Raw genomic sequence first — 10,158 nt, forward strand, 5'->3', positions numbered from 1 at the left:
CTTACATGTAGGTCTTTAGTCCATTTTGAGTTTATTTTTGTGTACGGTGTTAGGAGTGTTCTAATTTCATTCTTTTACATGTAGCTGTCCAGTCTTCCCAGAACAACTTATTGAAGAGACTGTCTTTTCTCCATTGTATATTCTTGCCTCCTTTATCAAAGATAAGGTGACCACATGTGTGTGGGTTTATCTCTGGGTTTTCTATACTGCTTTTGGTTATCTTTTAAACAATCCTTTCTCACCCGAGGCACCCTGATCTTTGAAGCTAACCTTGGGTGATGGTGTGCTGCAGGAGGCGGATTCAGATCTAAGTTGCATCCCAGCTCTGCCACTCCCCAGGTGATGTGGCCTTGGGCTGGTTCCTTTGAAGCTCTGAACTTTGATGTCCTCATCTGTATAATGGGTCCATAATCCCATCTTTACAGAGATGATTCAGCAAGGGTGAAATGGCTAGGAGGTGACAGGGCTGGGATTGGATGCTGAGCCGGCCACCTGCAGGACCATGAACTACCCAGCAGGGCAGTACCACTGGCTGGGATCCTGCCACCTGGTTCATCTTAGCACCTCCGCAGCCAGGGGGTGGGAGTGGGGGCAGGCACAGCCACCTCCTCCCTCCCTCCCTGCCTCCCCTCCCTTCTGGGATGGCTGCAAGTACCAGTGGGACCCAGCTGAGGGCCTGGGAGGCAGGGTGATAAATATATGCTGGGGTTCAGAGTCAGCACAGCCGATAATTTGGGGCTTATTTGTGACAGGATGCAGCAGGCACGTACCATCTGGGCCAGCTGGGGCGGACGGAGGGCAAAGGCAGGCTGGGGCGGGGTGGGGGTGAGGGCGGAGGTAAGAGGTGGGCCCAGGTGCCCCACTGCGCGCCCCCCTCCCGAGGCTGTGCTGACTTGGCAGTGCCCGGGCCGCTCCCGCTGACTGGGCACGCTTCCCAGATGTCCACCCTCAGCTGTCTCCGCAACCCTCCCAGGGCTGGCTATGGACAGCCGAGATGGGAACCAGATCCAGCTCTACCCTTCATGGAGAAAGATGTGGATGTGAAGGAATGACAGGTTCCCAGCTGCTCTTTCAAGGCTCTTTACACAGAGGAAACATGCCCTCTGCCCAAGAGACTCCAGCGTGGGGTGGGGGGAGAGAAAGGTGCTTTGGGGCTTCTGGGTCCTCCACTGCATGTAGAGGCAGGTGAAAATCCTGGACAGGGTTTAGTGTTTTGACCTGGCAGAGGGGCTGCTGGGGGGAGAAACCGGGGAAGAGGAGCCCCCCTCCCTCCCCACATTGCAGTGGGCGGGAGCCAAGTTGGGGGGCTGGGGGGGGGATTAAAGAGCCCCTTGGAATTGGCAGACTCGACCCTCTCATTTTCACCAGGGAGGAAGCTCAGAGGGTCAAGGTCACATAGCTCTAAACCCCAAAGAGGGAGGGAGCATAAAGAGGGCCCTGGACCTCAAGCCCAGCCACCAGATGTCACAGGGTGAGGGGAGGCCTGTGGATTTCTGGGGGGAGGGAGGCAGGTGGGGACAGGAGAGTCTGTGCTGGGGGCGGGGCTCAGGAACAGGGGCTTCCAGAAGGAGGCATCCCTCCCAGGGGACCCGGGAGGCCAGGGCAGAAGGCGAGGGCACAAGTGAGACAGCACTGGGGCTGCCCTGAAATCCACGGGGAGCCAGCGGGCTCAGCTCCTGCGCTGCGCACTCCAGGGCTGAGTCGTCAGGACCCTGGGGAGGTGCGTGGTGAGGCCTGAGGGTTGCCTGACAGCACAGGCCCCTCCCCTCTTGGGGGGCTGTCTCGTGGAGCCAGGGTGCAAGGTCAACATCACGCACAGCCACAGTCATCCTCAAAAATCCCCTAGTGACCATAAAGTCTGGTCCTTACAGGTTTATGCACACAACCCTGTGCAGGACATACGCGTAACATCTAAAGATGCAAACGTCCAGTAACAAACCGCGCACAAGCACCTGAGTATGGCAAGACATAATTTTAAAGAGTATTTTAAGCTTAAACTGTTCCTTTTCCTTTTGTTTCTCCTCCCCTCGCCCCAATCCCTCTAATACTTCCACTAAAAGCTCACAGCTCCTGGCGGGGAACCATAATTCAACCTTAGGTTGACCTAATCTTTGTACTTAATCTCTCCCCAGAAATTTATTAATTTCAGAAAAACTCAGCAGTTACCTGCCGGGACTCGGAGCAAGTTCTGGACTGGAGTTCTGCTTCCCTTAAACGGCAGGAGTTCCCACACTCGGGTGTGTATAAGAGTCCCCCAGAGCGACTGGTGCAGTGGGCTGGGGTCTGCATGTGTCAAAGGCCCCTCATGTGCCGGTGAGGCCGGGGCCAGCAGGACGGAGGCACCTGTGGCCTCTCACTGCCCGGGAGCATCTAAATCCAGAGCTGGCCAGGGACCGTCCGCCCTCTCCCCTGCTGACCCCTGCTCTCTAACCCCATCTTACTGGTCCGGCGTCCAGCGTCCAGAAAACTGGGGGTGGTGAGGCGGTGGAGAAGTAACAGATCAGAAACCCCACCTTGGGGGTCACCTGGCCCCGTTCCTACACCTTCAACGAATTCCTTCGGTTCAGTGCATCCCTCTGAGGGGGAAAGGCGGTGACGCTGTACCGGCAGCTGTTACCAAGCTGGAGAAAACCCACATCCCCCCAAGCTGCTCTGCTCTTATGTCACCAGAAAGCATCTCCCGTCAGGCCTCAGCAGCTATTCTTAGTCTGGAGAACACACCTCCGCCTGTTAGAAGTCTCTAGACTTCAGCAGGCTTTTTATAAATCACTTATAAACTCACAGACTGCCGGACGCTGGTTAAATACTTCTTTCTTGTAGGCAGAATGTTCGAAGAGTCTCTGGGGTGGGCGCACCTTCCGCCCCAGGGAAACTTGTAGATAATGTTGTAATATCAGCAATGATCACTTCCATCGATTGAACCTGCGCGCAGCCCTTCAGTACTAACAGCAAACAGGGGCGTGCATTGTGTGTGTCGAGCTGTGTGTGAGTGATTTCGGAGGCAGGTACAGTGCCGTGGTCACAGTGCAGCTGAAAGACCTGGGTTCAAATCCTGCCTCTGCCGCTTACAGGTCACGTGACCACGAGGAAGTCACTCTGCTTCCCTTTGCCTCTGGGTAACCAGGATACCCACAGATTCGAGGATGCTGCGCTGCTGTGAAGGTGACTAGACCTTAAACAGAGTCTTGGAGCAGCACAGATGAGCCTTCCAGGGTCTGCGCTGCTCCTGACGTAGCGATGAGGCACGCTCCGCGGAGGTCCTCGTCTCTCCGTCCAACCACAGGAAACGGAGGCCCCCGCCTCCAGGTTAAATGACCAGCCCACGCTGGTTAGTAACAGAAGCTTAGCTTGAACCTGAGTCTGGTCCACTGCAAAGCGCGGGCAGTTATGACGCTCTGCTGCCCCCTAGGGCATGCGGGGGTGGAATCAGACACCATCCAGGCCCGTGGGGCTCCCAGCCTCTCTGAACCTGTGACCCAACGAAAATCAGCCCACTCCATCCCCCCCGGTGGGGGGGATGGCCATCTTCCTCTGCCATCTGTTTCTTTCCCCCTTGAGACCTGGAGTGCCCCGTCGCTGAGCCTCAGTTTCTTCATCTGTAAAGCGGGTTGATAATAACGGCATCCACTCTGAAGAGTAGCATGAGGATTAAATGACATGGCTTTTCTGAAGGCACGGTCCCTCACCTTCTCCTACTGGCCCCACCAGGGTGGGGGGCCATCTTCAGCCCCCTGGATGAGGCAGCCCCCTCCAAGACCAAGTGATGTCCAAGATGTGCCAAGGCTGGGAACGCTCACATCTTTTCCTGGGTCTCCCCACCGAGCTCTTGGGGTATCATCTTCGGCACAGATCCTCTGGGGACTCATGCTGGTTGTTTGGTTGCATGAACGTCTCCCTCGGACGCTGAGGCTCGGCTGATGTCCTCACCAGGAGGAGGTGTCCAGGAGAATCAGAATGACGCTGACCTCCACCTACTCCCCTAGCCCCCAACCCCATAAACATTATGGAATAACCCAACCAGCGTGGTGAAGCACCATCTGAGGACTTGATACAGGCGTTTCCCACTTTTTTTTCACATCTGCGAGGGGAGACCACACTTGGTTGAACTCACTGCAGGGCCAGTGCCTATTGCTGGCTCCAGGAGGGAGTGAGGACCAGAGAAAGCACAAAGACACGACCCCCAGGGTGCAGCCTCTTCCCGGCCCCTCCAGTCTGGCGGTTCCCAGTTATCAAGGGGGCTCCTCACTCCATTTCTGGCCTCATCACACCCTGCAAAGATGATGGAAGCAGAGCGTCTCAAATGTGATGCTCCCAATAGGGGTTGAAGCTGCTCAGGGGGTTGGGGGAGAGGGAACAGTGTGCCCAGCTGCTAGTTTACTTACTGGACTAGAACGAATTCCCCTCACCTCACAAGTTTTCCCATCTCCTGCTGGTGCATCATCCAGCGACCAGTCCTAATCTCTCCTTTCTGGGAAGTCCTCCTTCCCTGTCCTCACCTCGCACTGCCCACTTCCCTCTCTGGAAAGCTACAGAGTGAGGGTAACAGGAGCCGGGATGCAGAACCAGTGGGGTGCATTGAAAGTTCTCTGTAAGAGTCTTGAGCCTGGCAGGTAGCAAGAATTCAGCCAGGAAGGAAGCAGTGCAGACAGATGACACAGTTCAGTGTGCAGCTCTGAGAAAACCTGGAGCTGGAGATTCAAATTGGGGACGAATTAGGATATTTGTCATCAGACTCAGGGAATCTGGGCTTTGAGACCACTACCCAGTGTTGGGGGTGAAGGGGACTTGGAATCTTCCGTCAGCAGAGTGACTACAATTAGGGTTCAGCTGAGGTCCCTGGAAAAATCAATTCCTGGCCAAAGAGCAATTTGCAGCACTCTGCACTTGGAGGTGGGGGAGCACAGGCTTGCTTGGGTGGCACAATGCTCACCCCAGAGGAGTTAGTATTTAGTACAGAGATGATGAAGTAAAGCAAAGTTATGTGCTTTTATCTGCTTTGATCCTGTATCATATTGGAAAGTAATCCACGTATAGTTTGTGTTTTAAGCCTTTGAAACGTTTGCAAGAATCTGAAATCATCTAAGAGAAAGGCTTCGTGATTCCATTTTATATGAACTGGGTAATCAGTTACTGCCAGATTATTTTTCCAATTGTGGTAAAATACACATAACATAAAACTGACCATCTTTAACCAGTTTCAAATGCACCGTTGAGTACAAGTGCATTCACGTTGCTGTACTGGATAGATCTTTACCTTGAAAGTTATGAGAATTTTATTGCATCTGCAAACAGTATGCTACTGTGAAGTTAAGACTTACCATATTTTCTTTTTTTTTTTTTTCTTTTTTTTGCGGCCTCTCACTGTTGTGGCCTCTCCCATTGTGGAGCACAGGCCCCGGACACGCAGGCTCAGTGGCCATGGCTCACGGGCCCAGCCGCTCCGCCGCATATGGGATCTTCCCGGACTGGGACATGAACCTGTGTCCCCTGCATCGGCAGGCGGACTCTCAACCACTGTGCCACCAGGGAAGCCCCAAGACTTGCCATATTTAAAAGTTCAACTTTGTAGATGTTTGAGAATTTATGGTACACTTGGGAAGGTTTTGAAAAGTGCTTAAGGAGAAATCAAATTTATTAAATGCATTGGTGCACTTAAAATACCTAAGGGAATTTAAGTGGTTTTTTACAAAAACAAAAGTTATTGTAAAATATAGTCAATTTATAAGCAAAATAGTAAGATTCAAAAATTCTACACAAAATCTTAAGAACTGGTGTTTCAAATCTGTATTTGTCATAGACAGAACATTAACTGGAAAAAACCAACAGAGTTCCCTGAATAATCTTACACAAAAAGCCTTTCAGGCACCAAAAAAAACCCTGCTGACAAATAAGTGCTTTACAGCCTTCAAACCATTTATACATAAAATACCTCACGACTCAGTGGTTCCCAAATTTGAAGCCTGGAGGACTTGTTCAAATACAGATCGTGGGCTCCTCCCCAGAGGTCCTGATTCCGCGGGTCTGGGGCCCAAGAGCCTGCATTTCTAACGAGTTCTCAGGTGATGCTGATGCTGGGGTACCGGGGACCAGACTTTGACACCCGCTGCACTAGACACACAGAGGCCAGGCGTTACCATCGTCAGCTGTGTGGCCTTCGCTAGTTATCACTGTCCTTTGGACCTTAATTCCCCTGGCTCCAGCACGAGAATAACAAAAGGGCACTTACCCTGCAGGGTTGCCGTGAGGGTCAGAGAGACGTGCATGCAGGGCTGGCCCACGGTGGGCTCGCAGTGTGTGGGAGAGATGATTGTATTATACTGCTCAAATCCCGACATGGCCTCATAGCCCGGGTGCCTTTTATGGCCTCCATCCTCCCAGCATAGGGCTGTGCACATAGTAGGTGCTCAAGAAATACTGATGGCAACTACGGGGACTGCCCCTTCTCCATTTACTGCGGACAACCAAAGCTTGGTCGTTATTGCTCCAGGCAGCCTCACCAGATGCATCTGGCTCTCGGGGTTTGCTTTCTCCACGAAGGTGGGGCAACTGAAGATGCTCACTGGCAGAAGGCGGCAGGGCTGTCTTGTCTGTGCTGCTGGTGCCCGCAGCTGTGGCTTGTAGGCATGTGAGATGCTCTCTGTTGAATTTTGAGTGAACTGAAAGGCAATGAAGGAATCAGAGCACAGCCGTTGGTGGGTTCAGAGCACGAGCCCCTGCTGCAGGACGGGGATAATCAGACCCGCTATACTGGGAGGCTGCAAGGGGCAACGAGATGGGCCATGTGTGCATGCTGGCCAGAGGGCACAATGTCAAGGCAACACTGGAGTTTTCTTCCCTGACTGTTCTTGTGTAAGAAGCTTCTGCCATTTCACCCCTCACTCATGCTGTACTGTGTCCAGCTAGTTCTTGGCTCTAAAATGCAGAAGACAGCACATGGGCTTCTCTAAGATGGATGTGAGGAGACAGATGACGCTCCCCAGCTGGGGTTCCTCAGACCCCCGGTTCCCTGGAGTCTAGGTTTTTACTACAAAACTTCTCCTCGAGGATTCTGCACATTTGGTTGGAAAGCGAACAGGGAAGACTGGGAAGCCACAGCAGGAGGAAATGTATTAAGCTGCCTTCTCTTTGTGCTAATGAGCATTTATTTATATGATAATGTAATAATACAGCATTATTTAGGTTATTTAGGATCTGTTAGACTGTGAGTGAAGAATGCTTGCTGTAAATATCACAGACAGGTCTTCTCCCTTTTATCCAGAAGTTGGAGATGAGCATTTCCAGGGTTGGCACAGAAGCTCAGCAAAGTTGGAGTCTGGGCTGGCATTTCTATTAATTCTTTGGGCCTTCCCCTCATGGCTGCAATGTCTTTTGATAGTATTCAGTATGCAGAGCTGAGTAGTTGCAACAGAGACTGGCCTGCAAAGCCCAAAATATTTACTATCTGGCTCTTTATAGAAAAAGTTTTTCTATCTCGGCCTTACCGTGATAAGCCCCACTATTTACAAGACAGAGGGGGGTCTGCTCTCAGGTTGGCAATACTCTGGCTGGGAAGATGACATGCACAAAAAGGAGAAGACAACAGATACACCCATGACGAGAGTCTGTACGTGTGGAACAGTTTGGGGGTCAGCTCTTGAACTGGATGGCCATTTCTCTTTTCCTTCTAAAATTATTTCTTCTACCCAGTGCTGCCTGAGGACACTTTCCATTGAGTTTGGCAAATGCCAGGCGCCACGCTAGGTGCAGGAAGTACACACATCACGGTGATCCAGCCCCTGAATCTGCCCTTAAGTTGCTCGAAGTGTTCTGGGGGACACAGGCAAGAAATGAACATCCCAAGCGGCAAGTGCTCTGACAGGGGTAAGCTTAAGACGCTAAGGGAGCGGGGTCAGGCTGGCGAAAGTGAGGAGGTTGAAGCTGCCGAGGGCATGGCCGCGATGTGGGACGTAGGGTGTCCCTGCAGAGGGAACAGCCCATGCGGTGGCCCAGAGGTGGGCGTGTGTGGAGAAACGAGGGAGCCTGTGATCCAGGGCTGATACAGAGTCTGTGTGCTAGAGGGCGGAAAGCTGCCCTCAGGAGTGTGGGCTCTATCCTTGCAACTCCCATCGAGCGAGGGATTAACTGGAAGAGATACGTACTTTAAAGATCACCTTGGATGCAGCTGAACTTTCAAGGCGGGGGCAGCAGGGGCCTGGAGCAGGGTGGTGGCAGCGGGGATGCACCCAGGTACCCTCTGCAGGACCTGGTGGTGGATGAAACATGAGGACTCGAAGAAGGGGTGGTGAGCCCTTCATTCAATTTCGGGATTCAGCAGACCCCTCCCGAGGGGGGTCCCCGTTTCCCTCCGGACACTTCCCCAGCACAGGGTGGGAGGCCACACAGCCGATTTCCCTCCTAAGACCCCTCTGATTCACCCAGTGAGTCGACTGTCTCCTCTTTGGCCTGACACTGCCACCGATGGGGAGATGGCAGGGCGTTCCCAAGACCTGGATGGTTCTAGGCCCAAGGGAGGCATAGCCTGTCCTGGTCTGTGCAGGCGAGGAGCCATGTCCTCGTTCTCTGAGTCACTTACCGGAGCCAAGGAAGACCAGGTTTGTTCAGCAAACACTATCCCAAAGAGAGCGTGTCGGAAGACACAGCCTCTCTCCCGTGACTTTCCCAGCCTGTTCTGTTCTGGTGGATTTGTGGCACATTCCACAAGGCAGCAACGTATGGCCGAATCCGAGCCGTCTGAACCCCGCCCATCCCTGGGCCACCGAGGGGGAGGGGCACTTCCATTTAAAATAAAACGATGACAGCGAGGCAGCGTCTCCAGGCAAACAAGCAGGTCCCCCGCAGATGCAAGGCTTCTGCAGGTGGAGAGAGAAGCTGATCGCAGAAAGATCTCCGGATCAGGAGGTGCAGTGGGTGTGGACAAATCTCCCCCAGCCTTCAATCTGTGCTGCTCAGCAAGAGAAATGACAGTAGTAGTAAAACAAGCTGGGAATGGATTTTGCCTTCTTCTGAGTCACCCGGGGGAGGAAAATGGAAAATTACCTCTCTCTCTCTTTCCCAAATGGGACACTAGTTCCTTGGAGGGGACAGCTGAGCCTGGGGCGTGCAGCCAGCTGGCAGGATCCCTGGGCCATCTTGTGCGGCGGCCGCTCTATTCTGGCTCTCTGCGTGCGCCCATCCTGCGTCTCCTCCTGGCAGGTCACACGGTGCCGGAGCCTAATGAGCTCTTAAGGCCAGTGATGCAGCTGGTTTTGGGGAGCTGTGCAGCCTGACCGGGGGTGACATGCTGAATGGACCTTGCCCAGACAGTGACACTTAGCAGAGTCTGTCACTCCCAGAGGAAACTACAGAACATTTGCCCCAGCCCCCTCACCCCAGAACCATCTGTTTGTCTCTATTACCACATGACTATGCTACTGGGAGGGAGATTTCCGCCTCCTCTCCTACCGGGCTCAGTGCGGGGGAACTGCAGCTCCACACATCAGAACATGCATCTCAGCCCTGGAACCAGCCCTCTGTCCCCCCCTTCCACCCCACCCCCCCCAGCTCCAAGCAGAGGGCAAAACCAAAGTAGAATAAGCAACAAATGATAAATGGTGCTTGGACGCTTTCTAATTAAGAGAAAAGTTAGGTGGAAGACTTAACACACATGGAGGAAATGGAGCTGTTGATAAATAACACACCCACATAAACGTGTGACCGAGTCACCATCCTGAGAAACCAAGGACTCAACAGGTGGTCCTCTGAACATCTCTGGCTGGCAGCTGCTAATCCCTGGAAAGGGAAAAGGACGATGAGCACACGAAGAAATCATGCTTTGCCAGGGGGTCACAAAGCGTGTGCCCTGAGTCTACCCTCCTGACGTTCACTAACTCCACCCACGTGTTCTCACTGAAACTTTCTCACAAGCAACATCACTGAAAACTGCCAACATCTTCAATGGGAGGGGTGCCTTATTCTGTCTCCAGGAGGATAAGGAGGTAAACTCCACCAGGAGACTTGTTATCTTAGTTTGGGCTGCTTTAGCAAAAACACCGTAGACTGGGTGGCTTAAACAACAAATGCATATTTCTCACTGTTCTGGAGGCTGGGAAGGCCAAGATCTGGTGCTGGCAGATCTGGTGTCTGGTGAAGGGCATGTGTCCTGGTTTGTAGGTAGCCAGC

The 10,158-nt window shown here is 52.9% G+C and overlaps 1 long non-coding RNA gene across 1 annotated transcript; it reads right to left on the reverse strand.

Moving 5' to 3' along the window:
• Positions 1-5,243: 5,243 nt before the first annotated feature.
• LOC114902208 lies at positions 5,244-9,487 on the reverse strand. Its single transcript, XR_003795418.1, has 2 exons — positions 9,037-9,487; positions 5,244-8,941 (listed from the first exon to the last, which is right to left on the reverse strand). It is a non-coding gene; the product is annotated as an uncharacterized LOC114902208 (long non-coding RNA).
• Positions 9,488-10,158: the final 671 nt, after the last annotated feature.

Source organism: Monodon monoceros, unplaced genomic scaffold (genome assembly GCF_005190385.1).
Source record: "Monodon monoceros isolate NGI ecotype Baffin Bay Population unplaced genomic scaffold, NGI_Narwhal_1 Super_Scaffold_1, whole genome shotgun sequence".
NCBI lineage: Eukaryota > Metazoa > Chordata > Mammalia > Artiodactyla > Monodontidae > Monodon > Monodon monoceros.